This window comes from Schistocerca cancellata, chromosome 5 (genome assembly GCF_023864275.1).
Source record: "Schistocerca cancellata isolate TAMUIC-IGC-003103 chromosome 5, iqSchCanc2.1, whole genome shotgun sequence".
Taxonomy (NCBI): domain Eukaryota; kingdom Metazoa; phylum Arthropoda; class Insecta; order Orthoptera; family Acrididae; genus Schistocerca; species Schistocerca cancellata.
This window is the reverse complement of record NC_064630.1, coordinates 647,509,028-647,525,774: the sequence shown is the minus strand read 5'-3', so window position 1 is coordinate 647,525,774 and position 16,747 is coordinate 647,509,028. Positions and strand designations below refer to the sequence as shown.

The window sequence follows — 16,747 nt, the reverse complement described above, 5'->3', positions numbered from 1 at the left end:
TGTGGCACACGAAGTATTTGTTATTGCAGAAGACTGTCATGTACAACGAATTGCTCAAAGCATTTTCATAAGTGGAACATTTAACACTGATCACACTAATATAGGATCTTTGATAATGCTACATCTATCTGATAGATAATGTATTGACTTCATTGCTGTTCCCCACATTTTCCATCATCATTACATACTGTCAGATACAGAACTTTGTCATCAATGTGTCACTAGTTTTCTTTTAACAAAATTGTGCAGCATTAAAAGTAGACGAATTTTCTTGTTCACCTTGCATTTGCATCCATTTCTAAAAAACAATACACCTCAGTTTCAAAATTATTTCTCGAGGAAATTTTTCACTGAACAAACAATACATCAGGACCAATTTGATATAATTTTGGTCATTTGACATTCCTGAAACACGTATCACATTGGTAGCACAGTTATCGCCTATTGCAGTTTCACCACAAACCAAAATTTATCTGTAACTTACCCACAGCTTGTAATGCATTAGGAAAGGGTCTAAATTTATAAAATGAAGAGATCAATACCAAACAAATTTTATCATATTATATAGTTTTAGATTATTAGTTTGCAATAAAGTTTTATAGATGAATTATTACACAATACATTTGGCTACTGCAGAAAGAACATTACCTTAACCTGACAGCAATTAATGTGAGCAATCATTTCAGTTACAATTTTGTGCAAGAATTACTATGTTTATGTGTTATGCAAAGAGTGTCATGCAAAGAGTGTCATTTTATTTCACTTGTGGAAAACAATAAAAGGGAGAAACAGTTCGTGATTATGTTAACTACTGTTGGTTTTTCCTTTATACTTTCAACTAAGTACAGATTGACAAGTACATAATTCAAAACAGTGAAAAATTTTTTGTTTGTAATGTTAGGAAACAAGAATTTATTATTAATTGCTTTATGTTAACATTCCTGAATGGAATAATGTGGAGAAATTCACTGGAAATATAAAAGGTGATCAAGAAGTTTCCATTCCAAGGCAGTACAGTCCGAATCGTCAACATTCCAAGGACTTTTCTAAGGTACTGAAGGGGTGCTAATTGCTTGGGGAAGGATCAGAACTATACGACAGATGATCAAGTGTCTCCCACTTGAGTGGGCTTAATTTCTGCATTAGGACATTTGCAATATGGGGACATGCATTATCATTAAGTACAGAACTTAGCACACCATTCCAAAACAGTGTTTTTCAACTGACATGCTGCTACATACACATTCTTCGTCCTCTGATGAATGTCTACCGGTGTTTTTCATTCAGCAGCACGTTAGTCCTGTTTGGACACATTTGGTATCATCACCACCATAGTTCACGTTTCTGCGTTTACTGCATGCTTGTTGGAAAGACATAAATGTGGCACTAATCCCTTGCCTGCATGTCAGTGCTTATACAACCGCTTCAGAGTCATGCTAATTGCGTACATACTGCAGCATTGCCCTCAAATGGAAACTTTTTGTTCGCCTCTTATCATTAATTAAACCAGTATTCTTGAAAATACTAACAAACAAAATTAACCTTTTCGAGAATACTCTATCACAAAAGAGAATTTAAATTAAATGATAAATACCACAGTTTTGTTGCATTTAAATTTTAATTTCACTATTTACATAATCATTTCAGAAAGTAGTAGTTCTCAAAAGTTTGCATTCCAAAACAGTCTATATAAAGGATGGAAGCACACCAGTTGCCTTGTTATGTAGTTTCACTGTGTATAGAAAGTACATCATTTGTTCCATCAAGATTTTTGTACTGTTAGTTGTTGAAAATTTATTTTCTCTGAAGCCTTTTTTACAAAATGTGAGTAGAAGAAAAAATGGACTGAATAGCAATTAGAATTTTGTTTAGTGTGTTTACCTAACTTGGAAAGCCTGAACCACAAGAATAATAGCAACTGCAAATGAATTTTTAGCCACAAACCCTGAAGAGAAAGCATTAGAATTCAATCCTGTTGATACTCTCACTTAACACAAATGCTTTTTATGTGGTCAGATAGCTTTAATTAATGTTGAAACAGCACAAAGAGGTGAGCTAAGACATGGGTACCAAAGCTCTATTAAACAACATGAACTTATTGGAAGTTACAAAAATGTGATGATCATGATAAATGCAGCTTCTTTGGAAGTGGGAAACTATAAGGTCAAATATCAAAATATGGAACAATTAAATTGTTACTATGAACATGGAATATTCAAAAATTTCTTGATCTGAGCAAATACTAGAATTAAGATACCATGTTCTTTTATTTTTCAAACACTGTTCTTGACATATTTTATATAGTTAACCTGAATGGCATCCTTCAGTTTATTGTGCAGAGAGTTAACATCTCCTGGTAACTTATGCCCTTGTGCCCACAATCAGAGGGTCACATTGTGAGACTACAATAAAATTTCACCCACAACTTTTCCTGCATCTGTAAGTTTGTCTTCTTTTGGCATACTTCCTTCTACTGTCACCCTCCGTTTCAGTTGTTGTTTCATGTCTACCATTTCACAAAGAAACCATGAGTCATCTATGAAACATTAGAGCAACACAATGGAATTGTATGTATCAATTCCCAAAAAAAATTTCAATTTTTTTTAAAGTTAACATCTGTGTCATTACAAAAAAATTTTCTATGCAGAACTGCATGTAAAATGCAATGGGCAAATATCTTGAGATCTTCACACAGTTTCTCATCTCTGTGTATTTTCAATTGGTGATCGCTTAATATGGGATTACAAATTTTTTATAACATCATTAAGTTGTATAATCTTGCCAGATTACATTGATATATACCTTACTAGAATTAGAATGAGGAATGACCACTGTATACTAAATTTTAAAGTAACAGTCATTTAAATTGTCATGTTCCCTTTATTTAAATTACTGAAAAATTATTATTTTGGAAAGCAGGAATTGTTTGGCATATATTTATGTTGACAACATACTGCTCATTTCCAACATCTGTACATGATCATCTTCACTCCTGTTTATTTTCATTTTTAAGTGTTTTGATTACATCCTACTAGAAGTTTGTTGCCTATATGCTATAGATATTTGTGATTCTAGACATTCATTAGTATGCAATAAATAGGCTACTAACAAAGCCTGTCTCAAGAAATTCGATAAAAGGAAATTCAGCTAGCTTACAAGCAAAGCAGTCCACACTATTAAGAAAACCTCTGTATCAGTTCTTCAGGGGTTATTAAAATCTGAGTTAACAGTTTAGCTGTTTGTAGTGGATCCTAAACCCTTCCCATTTATTATGTCCAGTTACTTTTAGGCAACATACACCCTCAGTGTTTAGATTTCACCACATCCTTTATCAAAGAAAATGCTTTTATAATCAATTTATTATGAAATGGTGTAAAAATCCCCTCGGAATTTTACCAATATTGATTAATTAAAAGTAGAATCCTATTGCTAGGCAGATATAATTTCTTTTAAGTAATTACATATACTGCTACAAGACCAAGACGCTGCTGTGTATGATTATATTTTTGTTGCAATAGCCCTGTTCAGCATCACTGCCATTGTTAGGTTGCATCAGGTAGCTCATATGTCCATATGACATCACTGTCCTAGTTGCTGTTACTACCAAATAAGTTGACTCCATTGATGTTGGTGGATGACGTATTAAACTGTGGCTGGGGGCAGTTACTTCTGAAGTTTCATAATTATGAAAGTTTATCTCATAATGACATTAATTGACAGTAAGTCAGTGATATATCATCACTATCAAATAAACTTTCACAATTGGAAAACTTCTGAAATAACTGCTCCAGCTATAGTTTAACATTTACTGTAGCTCCACCAACATCAAAGAAGCAAGCTTATACAGTAGTGACAGCAACTAAGATAGCGATATACGGACATAAAGATCACCTGATATAACTTGATGATGTCTCATGTCGCATGGACTCCAATCTTTATTCACAATTTTCAACAAGTTGTACTTTTCAGGTTTTAGGCAGACATATCTCCTTAAGTTTATAAAGTATTGCACTATTTTTTTTCAGTAATTAGCAATTTTCCGCAACCATCTAGTAGACCTGAACTTTATTGCAAATTCAACTAAATTATAGAGAAATAAAATTTTTTACTAAAAAAGTATTCTAAAAGTTAAAAATGTAAGAATTTTTATTCTGATTAATATACATCATGTGCAGAATTAAACTGTCTACTACATCAGCCAATATGACTTACACATCTTGTGAAAATTTGATCTTTTTCACATGTTTATTATAGGATTAATGGTACCTGAATTTGAAGGAGAATTAATCAATTACGGTTTTTTTTCTTTTTTTTCCCAACAGAAGCAATAGGTCCTAAATTTTTAAAAATACTTGCGCATTGTTTACAAAGCATTCTGCATTAACTTTTGATAAACTGCATAAACATTTACAAAAGATGTAGTGCCTGAAAGAAATGTGCCGATTTCCACAAAATATGAATCCGAAAAGTACCCTAGGTCCTGAAGGGGTTTGGTCATCCTGAGCAATCCTCTTCAATAGATGCACTATAACAGTACACACAGCTCACACTTCACTGTGCAGTTTACAGAGTTTTCCATTCCAAAAATTATAGTTCATGCCCCCTCTATGTTAGGAGTAAAACTTTTAGAATATGATTTATAATTCGAGTTTTAAATGCAATAGTTATTGTAAACATCGTCATACTACATCATAATCATAAGCTACCACAACACATTGTTAATTATTGTACTTTTCACCAGGAAAAGTCCTTAATTGTATCTTTAGTACATGAAAATGGACAGAATGATGCACCTAACAGATTAATACTGCATACTGGACCAGGGATCAAACATGGACCTTTACCCTTCAGGTGGTCCACCAAATGATTTTATTGGCTGGATAAAGCAAATAGCAGGGTACAAGTCCATACCTAGCACACCATTTAAATCTAGTACTTTATTTTGAATCAAGTTCATTCCTCATTACTAGAAGGGCATTCTGTTAGCAAAAAGGTGAATGGCCTTTCAGATCATGATGCGCAAATTTTAACTTTAAAAGATTTTTATGCTGCAACACGTGTTAAATATAGTCATCAGCTGTTCAGGAAAGCTGATCCAGTTGCTGTAGAGACCTTTGTAAACCTTATAAAGGAACAAGAGTGGCAAGATGTTTATAGCGCTCATACAGTAGACGATAAATATAATGCTTTTCTCAAGACTTTTCTCATGCTCTTTGAAAGTTGCTTTCCGTTAGAACGTTTAAAACAGGGTACTAGCACAAACAGGCAGCCTGGGTGGCTGACTAGAGGGATAAGAATATCTTGTAGAACAAAGTGGAAATTATATCAAAATGTTAGAAACAGTCAAAGTCTAAATGCAGCAGCCCATTACAAACAGTATTGTAAGGTGCTTAAAAATGTTATTAGGAAGGCAAAAAGTATGTGGTATGCAGATAGAATAGCTAAGTCTCAGGATAAAATTAAAACCATATGGTCAGTCGTAAAGGAAGTTGCTGGTCTGCAGAGACAGCTCGAGGATATAGAATCAGTGCGTAGTGGGAATGTCCGTGTTACTGATAAGTCGCATATATGTACAGTATTTAATGATCACTTTCTGAATATAGCAGGTGAACTAAATAGAAACATAGTCCCAACAGGGAATCATATAGCGCTCTTAGAAAAAAGTGTTCCGAGACTGTTACCTGAAATGCTCCTCCATGATACTGACAAGAGGGAGATTGAGTTAATAATTAAATCACTAAAGACCAAGAACTCTCATGGATATGACGGGGTATCTAGCAGAATACTGAAGTATTGTTCTATGTATGTTAGCCCAGTTCTCAGCCATATCTGTAACTTTTCCTTTAGGAGTGGTCGGTTTCCTGACCGATTAAAGTACTCTGTAGTGAAGCCACTTTATAAAAAGGGAGACATTGATAATGTTGACAATTTTAGACCTATTTCTATGCCATCGGTGTTTGCTAAAGTTATCGAGAAGGTTGTATATACAAGGTTACTGGAGCATTTAAATTCACATAATTTGCTGTCAAATGTTCAGTTTGGTTTTAGAAATGGTTTAACAACTGAAAATGCTAAATTCTCTTTTCTCTGTGAGGTTTTGGACGGATTAAATAAAAGGTTTCGAACGCTAGGTGTTTTCTTTGATTTAACGAAGGCTTTTGACTGTGTTGACCATAAAATATTACTGCAGAAGTTGGACCATTATGGAGTAAGGGGAGTAGCTTACAATTGGTTCGCCTCTTACTTTAAGAACAGAAAGCAGAGGATAATTCTCCGCAATATTGAGAGTGGTAGTGATGTTCAGTCCCAATGGGGCACTGTTAAGTGGGGCGTTCCCCAAGGGTCGGTGCTGGGGCCACTGCTGTTTCTTATTTATATAAATGACATGCCTTCTAGTGTTACAGGTGATTCAAAAATATTTCTGTTTGCTGATGACACCAGCTTGATAGTGAAGGATCTTGTGTGTAATATTGAAACAGTAACAAATAATGTAGTTCATGAAATAAGTTTGTGACTTTTGGAAAACAATTTGATGCTAAATCACAGTAAGACTCAGTTTTTACAGTTTCTAACTCACAATTCAACAAGAACCGATATTTTGATCAGACAGAATGGGCATATTATAAGCGAGACGGAACAGTTCAAATTCCTAGGCCTTCGAATAGATAGTAAGCTGTTGTGGAAAGCCCATGTCCAGGATCTTGTTCAGAAACTAAATGCTGCTTTATTTACAATTAGAACAGTATCTGAAATAAGTCACTTCAACACGAAAAGTAGTCTACTTCGCATATTTTCATACGCTTATGTCGTATGGTATTATTTTTTGGGGTAATTCTTCTGATTCAAAAAGGGTATTTTTGGCTCAAAAACGGGCTGTTCGAGCTATATGTGGTGTAAGTTCGAGAACCTCTTGTCGACCCCTATTCAAAATTCTGGGAATTCTGACATTGCCCTCACAGTATATATTTTCTTTAATGTCGTTTGTTGTTAGCAATATTAGCCTATTCCCAAGAGTTAGCAGCTTTCACTCAGTTAATACTAGGCAGAAATCAAATCTGCATGTAGAATGCACTTCCTTGGCTCTTGTGCTGAAAGGAGTGCAGTATTCTGCTGCATCCATTTTCAATAAGCTACCACAAGAACTCAAAAATCTTAACAGTAGCCCAAACTCTTAAGTCTAAACCGAAGAGTTTCCTCATGGCTCACTCCTCCTATTCTGTCGAGGAGCTCCTGGAAGAGCTAAAAAATTAAGCAAATTCCAGTGTTACATTGTTGATTGTCTTCATTTAAACTTACGACTTGTCACCTGAATATGTTTTTTTTATATTTCATTTTATCTGTTTCTAATATCGTGTTATAATTTCATGTATTGACTCATTCCATGACCATGGAGACTTCTCCTTAATTTGGTCCCACGGAACAATAAATAAATAAAGTAACACAGTGCCAAATGAAATTTCATTCCCTAAGAAACACCTGCCCAACTGCAGCTGTAATATGAGAACAGATTTATTGGTGCCTCATAGTGGTACGAAAAGTACCATATTTATCTGATAAGATGAGGTTTTTTCGCAAATTTGTCAATTGAAAAGACAGGGTCATTTTACATTTGCAGATTAACAAAGTAGCTCTTTGGGCCAGTTTAGCACAACAATGTGTTTTGGAGAGCTTTAATGCAGTGTATCATTGAAACTGCATACTTTCATCATATGCAAGTATTAATGTAAGAACCTTCAAGCACGGCATATCTTAGCTTCCTGAGCAATGAAATCCAGATGGCGGCTGCCTGATTTGCTTCATTTGAAAATCACAGAACAGGAGATGTGATCTCGTCAGTTTATCACATCACAAAACATTACACATGCAGCACGAATAAAATAGAAGTGGTTAATATCTCATATTCAAGGTATTTTAAACCTGTCTCTGCAATTACTAGAAAATACATATTTTTGTCATAAAATGTTTTTGGATTTGACAAAACCAATGGGTTGTAATGAAAGATATTTACAAAGTGGCTTGCTTTCTAGATCTAAAAACAATTTGTTACAAAATATGTTGACTTTACTTATGGTACATAATGTCCAGTTTTTGCTCACATCAGGGAACACTGTCTGCTTGCACATTTTTGAGAAATTCCCACATTTGGTACTGTATTTCTTGGAGTAAAACAACACAAGGAAGCACCATGAAGCAAGGCAGTAAGTAGAGGCAACATGTTTTGTAATTAACTGCGCGTGGATTTTTACAAAATCTAGAAAACGAGAAAAATTTTAAATCCCTTTCATTACAGATCACTGATAATGTTTTATTTTGATAAAAAGAAACCATTTGGTGACAATACAAATTTTCTTGTAGTTGTACAGACAGCAGCTTTATATAAAATTTGTGTGGTTTTTATCGTGTATCAACATACCATCGCTTTCTCGTTTGGTAAGTTACAGCATCTTTGTTTTATATATTTGGATGTTTATTCATGAACATGTCACAATTTCCATCACTCATGTGGAGCTAATAAAACTGCCACTGCTTTAGGCCACTGTTGATTCTCAAGGTTCACTACAGTGTTAATCCAAAGCTCTGCCAATTCAGCTGCAGGGAGCCAAGAAGACACCATATTTTTGTCATTCAGTATGTTTATATCGTCAGTGCTGTAAGAACTGCAAATTGTAGAAATTAATAATGGATGCGGATTACAGCCATGACTCAAAACGAGAAACGAAGATCTAAGAGTTTGCAATTCTCAACTGGTTCACACAGACAATATGACACCGATTTTAATTTATTAGTGATTCATGAAGTAAAAGCCACAAACAACTGTGCACCAGCAAGAATCTTTGATGTAATAGAAGAGAATGTTCGCAGGTGATGTCTACTGAAGAGTAAAGAATGACAATATTATGAAAAGGAAAGATTGAGACTCAACTCTCCTCTGTATGGTGAGTACCAAACAGGCATACCTGTTATATGGGGATCAAAGCAGGGAAGATTTGGAGCAGCAGATTGTTCAGTATATGCAAAATAAACATTGAAGAATTCTGTGTCACTCGAAAAATTGTCCAAATGTAGACACTGGCTACAATAGTCCAGCTGCATGTGCTGCCGATTTCAAAGCAAGTACTGGTGGTGCATGAGAACGATGATGAGAGCAGGGCTTACACACTGTGACACATCAATATGTTAGCCCAGCAGCTTTCCACATTCTTTGGCGATAAACTACACGCATATCAGCATATAAACTACATGCATATCAGCATAATACAATCAATCTTAGGGAACGGCACAACTATTTGCTAGGTCATATAAGCAGCGCCAAACAGATGCCTTTTTATTTCATATGCCATCAAATTTTACTGTCTATGAAAATGCCAGAATAACAGTAATGCCAGACGCACTAAGCACTCAAGTAACTACAGTATATTGTCATATATAGGGACCAGAAAATGTAGCACAATTTTTGGCAAAATTTGGATCTATTTGTTGCAAAATTCCCAACTATTTTTCAGTTTAGAAATGATTAGATGCACCAATTTAAAAGGTTGTCATGCTACATGAGCAAAGATAATTAAAGGCTTAGTTCTTTGAAACTGATTCAAAAATTACTGATTGGGTACTTTTGGACTGGAAAGTTTGTAAAAGTAAACAAATTTTTCTTCTGAAATGCCTTTTTCCGTTTCGCTAAAATGAACGTTCTATCGAAAGCAGCAGTATTTCCCTGACAACGAACCCAATGTGTGTCCAATTTAAGGTATTTCTGGACAGTATTTGTCTTTTCCCACCCAATTCAATGTTTACAAACTCTGAACACTATTCAATTTTTTGTGAGTGTTCATAGCCTTGAGACCCATGCTTGACAATGCTAACGATAGATCTGACAAAGCAGTTAACGTAGAAGTAGAACCAAACGGTAATAACTATTTTAACTCTAACCTAGAGTTTTCGTGCAATCAAAAAGTTACGGATTCTGTTATCCAGTCTTTATAGCACAGAGTGGGTGCACTAAAGCCTGTAGTAGCAGGTAGTTGTGAGTGTAAATAAACTAGAATTCTGACTGCAGACTGGAGAGGAGCAATGCGGGGAAGCGACCCCACCGCCATTTCACATGGCATCGGCCTACAGCAGAACAAACACATTGTCACAGTGATCGCTAGACTCATCTGGTGTTTTCTACGTTGTAACCAAAATCCATGATCTATCAGGATTCGTTGTTCCATATATTTCAAAATAAGAAACCAATGCATTGCAAAACACAAAGCATTTGGGGGATGGCTGCCATGAAATTGCTTGTTGAGGTTAGCACATTATTGTTAACGATTTAGTTCAGGCCCAACCTCTTGTGGTATTTGATGCAACCACAGTTCAAGACATCCACCACCTAATTTGCCACATTATAAGTGTCCACATTACACCATCTTTCGCTCTTTAGCTAATAAACAAAAGTACCGGTTTCTCTGTTATAAAATGCTAGGTCCCACAGCTGAGTACTACGTTGCATTACATGGCATGTATCTTAAATAGACTATTCTAACTCCTGCAATTGGCATGGCACCATATCATTGAGCGTATTGATACGTCATCGCATTTTTACACTTTTTATTTTGCAAACAGGTCCTCACACACATTACCATTCCAATTTGGGATTCACGAGATGTTGCACAATACCAGTAACTGAAAGTTGATTACATTTTAATATTTATATGCAGGCAATAAAGCTACTCCAAACTACCTCTGATAAAATAGTTCATCTATTCACTATGAAATAGTGTATTAAGAAATTTCACATTTTGAGGCAGAATGTGCATCTATTTTGAATTTACTGCAAAATGCCAATTTTTCTGGCCCTATTCAAATGTTTAAGCACCTCATTACAGGTATCCACAGTATTAGGAACAGGATAAATTGCTACTCATCATAAAGATGACCCACTGAGTTGAAGACCATTACAACTGGAAGACTGTTACCCATTACAGCTTTCGTCCAAAGTGACATACACATTCACACAAGCAAGCACACCTATCACACAGATGCAGTCTGAGCTGCCAGTGGTAGCAGTCATGCATGCATGAGGGGTGTGTGTGTGTGTGTGTGTGTGTGTGTGTGTGTGTGTGTGTGTGTGTGTGTGTGTGTCTTTGCTGAGAAAGGCTTTGGCCAAATGCTATAATGTGTAATAGTCTTTTTGTTGTGCCTGTCTGCAATTCAAGTTTGATTTTCATTAAAAGCTGAAATAATAGGCCCTCTTTCTACTAAAGAACTGGCAGCCAAATCACTGTAATTTTGCCCAGAACCCTATGATCCTTTTCATTTCATACTTTGCAATTTCTACCAAAATTGAACATAGTTACTTGCAGTGTAGAATATTTTATATATGCAACTCTTAATCATCATATGCCACCCTATTACAAAGGTAAACTGTGGCATTTCTTAAATGAATTTCATTAATACTATTACCACACGGCTGTGAGGTTCCACTATCATGTCAGATTTGTGGAAGTTGTGATCTTTTTAAAATTTTGTTGTTGTTGTTTGTACCCCTGATGAGTGGCGTGCTGTTTCTGGCATACCTCTGATAATAATGAAGTGCAGGTCAACTGTTACATGCTGCAGGTGAGCGAATTCCAGCATCTCTCAAGATGCCAGTACTGCTCTACTCACAGAGATTGCGTGCAACAGAATTACCACAACTCATATACTGAGTGAAGTTTGTAAGTAATTTTGTAATTTTGTAATTTATTTGCGTGAAACATGTACTTACATGCATAGCGCAATTGGTAGTAAAATACAACAGTATACAATCTAATTTTACTTTATAATAGGAACTTAAGAATGTAGTCCAAATTATTTGCATAATAATACTTTAGATTTTAGTTTCTATAGTAGGCTGTAGAAGCACTCCTCAATGAGCCACAATTTTAGATGTTTTTTGAATGTCTCTCCAGTTATTACCTTCAGTTCATTTGGCAGTGTATTGAAGTATTTTGCTCCATTAATATAGTGACTGACTGCAGTTTTTCCAGTCTTCTGTGTATCACATGGTGATTTTGTACTTGTCTAGTATTGTGATCATGAATTTCTGCATTACGGCAGGTATATTTCGTATCTTCTACAGTTAATACTATTGTTTCAAACATATACATTGAATATAGTAGAGGGAAACATTCCACGTGGGAAAAATATATCTAAAAACAAAGATGATGAGACTTACCAAACAAATGCGCTGGCAGGTCGATAGACACACAAACAAACACAAATATACACACAAAATTCAAGCTTTCACAACAAACGGTTGCTTCATCAGGAAAGAGGGAAGGAGAGGGAAAGACGAAAGGATGTGGGTTTTAAGGGAGAGGGTAAGGAGTCATTCCAGTCCCCCCTAAGGTAAGTCTTTCCGCTCCTGGGATTGGAATGACTCCTTACCCTCTCCCTTAAAACCCACATCCTTTCGTCTTTCCCTCTCCTTCCCTCTTTCCTGATGAAGCAACCGTTTGTTGCAAAAGCTTGAATTTTGTGTGTATATTTGTGTTTGTTTGTGTGTCTATCGACCTGCCAGCGCATTTGTTTGGTAAGTCTCATCATCTTTGTTTTTAGATATATACATTGAATAGATAGTCAGAATTTTAAATTCTATAAACAATTCCTTACATGATGTTCGAGCATCTTTTTTGCCTAATATTCTCAAAGCTCTTTTCTGGAGTTTAAATACTCGGTCTACGTGAGTTTTGGAAGTCCCACCCCGCAGCACAAAACCATATGCTAGAAATGGATGCATTAAACCAAAATACATCATCCTAATTGTTTGAGTATTGATTGGGTATTGACATATGGAGCTATTCTTTATAAAACATACAGGCTAGATGCTAGCCTAGCACATATGTTGTCAATTTGTTGTGTCCACAGTAGTTTGCTATCTACGCATATACCTAGGAATTTACACTCACTGCAGATTTTCCCTGCGATATTGCTATCTTGAGAATCAATACAAGTTCGCAAATCACCAACATTGAAGGGGATTATATTTGTTTTTTGTAAGTTGACTTTTAGATTGTCATTTTCAAACTTTTATTTCGCAATATCTATATAAATTTTTTTACCTCTAAGCTGAGATTAAGAATATCATTCTGATGTCTTCTATACTGGGAACAAATGCAAATGAGCCTCATTTGTAAAACTTCTGAATAGGAAAAATCTTACTCGTGCATCCAACCATTAAAAAAAAGTCACTACAATGAATTAATGGAAAATTGAGCCACATTCATTAGCTGTGGAAGAGAAGAATTAAGAACCATTGAGCTTATAATAGAGGCAGGAAGAGTTACATAGTGTTTTCAGGGCTGTTCCTAATGTTCTTTCTTCAGTATAAACATTTCAAGACGACAGCATTGAAGTTTTCCTACGAGATTCAGGAGAATATCAGATGATGATAGAAACACAACTAATAGTTTAGTGGTAACTTTATTGCCCTGAATATTGTAACAAAAGTGCCAGAAATTACTGCAATTGCCTTACAATCTTCCAATACTTACAGTACAAGAACATTAAGTGTCAAATTTCTAAGTAATTGAAACTCAATATGAACTTTAGAAAGAGGAAATAACTGCATTATTTTAACAACTGCTGAACCACACTTTACAAGTTAGGAATTTATTGTCGGTGTCTCTCAGTACTGTCTTACAAAGCATCAACAGACACTTTTTGACAAACAGAAACTGCTACATCTTCTGGTAATTCGTAGGATACCCAGTGACTGCAATCTTTCCCAATATCTAATCATCATAGAGAGCCACAAATCAATTCCCAAGAGTACAACGAATATGCTGGAATGTGCACGAAGTTTCTTCTCTAATCATTCCCCAAGCAATTATGATTTCTTCATTATTAATTGCTGCTGAGAACCGAAACCAACTCTTAAGATCTTTTATTTTAAAATTGTTTAAAAAGAGTACCCACATGAGGAGATTAATCCAATTTTAAAATGCAGTCGCTCTTGCATCTTTTCACTCCCATCTGTATGGGAAGAATCAAGGACAACGATTTGTGTTGTTACCTTCCTTACTAACAGTAACAATGCTATACAAAGCTTAAGATGGAAGACTGCTATCACGCCAAACAATTTAACACTTTAACAACACAGTGTTCACAAAGCATTACACTATAAATAAATTTTGCTTTTTCTGTTGTCCACACAGCATTACACTATAAATAAATTTTGCTTTTCTGTTGTCCACACAGCATTAAACTATAAATACATTTTGCCTTTTCTGGTGTTCAGTTTGGAAGCTTTTGCTTTTGAAATGATTACATTTTGTGGAAGACCGTAGCCACAGTTGACACAGCCATCTGCTAGTGGGACCAATAACTGAACACACAGCCTGTAAGTGTTAAACCTGAAGTTATTCACAGCTACGAAAAATATTGTATTCTGTATTAATTATACAGTGTAATAATTCAAGTATGATTTATGGAATAACTAGTGAGCAAAACTAAAATTTAAATATATCGAGTTTCATCTTTGTAGCTGACTGCCATGCAGAGGACCCAGATTCAATTTCCTCCTATTTTTTCCTCTTGAAATCTTTGTTCATGTGTTTTTAATTAATTTTATGTATTCATTTCAGTTTCATTTCTTTCGTTTTATCACCCTCTTTTTCATCCACATTATTGTGTTCATTATATCTATTTCTAATTTTATTTGAATTTTGTTATACCCTAGCCCTCCTTTCATTTAAATCTTCATCTGTGTTATTTTGTTAGTTGGTTGATTTGGAGGCGGGGACTAAACAGCGAGGTCATCAGTTTAGGGAAGGATGAGAAAGGAAGTTGGCTGTGCCCTTTCACAGGAACCATCTCAGCATCTACCTGAAGCTATTTAAGAACATCAAGGAAAACCTAAATCAAGACGGCCGGACAGAGGTTTGAACCATCGTCCTGCCAAATGAGTGTCCAGTGTGCCAGCCACTACGCCACCTCACTCCATTTTTTCCGTTGGTGTACGGGTTATGTTATAAATGTTTGTATGATGATTACCATGCAAAAAAATGCACATCTGGTAACAAAAAATACATTTTTCACACCACTGCACAGCCAATATAAATGCATTATTTTGTCTTGTTTAACTGATAGATCAGAATTTTCAAATAATCGAGTAACAGATAAACGTAATTAAATTCATATTCACAAAAATTCTCATTAGAAAAAGAATGATATAAAGAAAAAACTAAACAAATGAAAAAGCTCGTACAGTGATTAAAATAATGTGACAAAGGAATAGATATGAAAAAAATACATTTAAACCAATTAAGTGAATAAAAATAATGGTTAAGCATTTCAAAAAGGATTTAAAAATAGAAAAATTTACTACACCTAACAGGATTTGAACCTACCTCCTCTTACATGTGAAGCTATTATCCTATCTATTACACCACACAACCAGACAACATAATTCGATTTTTTTAACGTTATTCAGCATCATACAACATTTTGAATTTTTTCGTCAATTCTTGCAAACAAGGGGCCACCAGGCTGAATGACTGCAGGGTGAGATACCTGGGATCTTAACCAAAATCATGGTATATTTGGTTTCAAGAAGTCTATCCTACTGATAACGCCTCTCCTTGTAAATTGCATCGTCTTTGGTGCAAGCAGTTGTGAGCTGCTGTGTGTGTCAGGACACGATTCATTGCTTTAGCGAACTGCGGAAAGGATACAATGGATTTGCATCAACCCCTGTATCAAGTTAAAAGAAACTGCCGCTGAAACCCGGAACATGCTGACAAGAGGCATTTGGTGCGAGTACACTGAGTCAAGCAAGAACATTTGAGTAGTTGAAGCACTTCAAGGAAGGCCAAGAATCTGTGAATGATAAACATTCTGGTCGACAGTCAACATGCACAACATGTAAATTATCATGAAAGGGCAGGGCATGATTCATGAAACTGAAGGTCCACAATTCAGTGTTTGTAACAGACTTGGGTTGTCATATGGTACATGTCAAATAATTTTAGCCGATGAACTGAACATTAGACAAGTTGCAGCAAAGTTTGTCCCTAGCCTTCTCAACATCAACCAACAAAACCTCAAGATTCAGATGTGCACTCAGCTGCAGCAAAGAGTTCCAGACTGTCCAAAATTCTTATTTGGAGTCATAACAAGTGATGAATCTTGGCCCTACAGTTATGACCCTGAAGCAAAGCAGTAATCATCACAATGGGAAACACCGTATTCTCCAAGGCTGAAAGAAGCTCCACAAGTTCGCAGCAACATGATGTCAATGTTTACCATTTTATTCAACTTTCGAGGAACAGTGCATAAGGAGTCTCATTTAGTCAAATTGTCAACGGCAGTTTTACTGTGAGGTTTTGAGACAACTGAAGGATGGCCAGAGTTGGGAAAAGGGAAGATTGGTTCATGCACCAAAGGGAAGATTGGTTCATGCACCACGAGAACGCATTAGCGCACACCTCACTCACTGGAGGCATTCCTGAACAAAAACATGGCAAACTTCACTACTCATCAGACCTAGCCCTTTCCGAAAGTGAAAATCGTGTTGAGACGACAACAATTTGACTGGACTGAAGATATCCAAGTGGGATCCACTTGCTTCCAAAAATGGGAACAATACTGGGATCATTGCATACATGCCCAAGGTGACTATTCTGAAAGTGATGGGACATTAAGACATAAAAATAGTTATCCAATTCATTACAATGAAATTTTCAGATATTTTGGGTAGCATCTCATGTAACTGATGCATACA

General features: G+C 35.6%; 1 protein-coding gene across 1 annotated transcript in view; it reads right to left on the bottom strand.

The window, feature by feature from the left end:
• The window catches only part of LOC126188084 (uncharacterized), a 103,389-nt gene that overhangs the window by 16,237 nt on the left and 70,405 nt on the right, over positions 1-16,747 (bottom strand). The window lies entirely within an intron of this gene.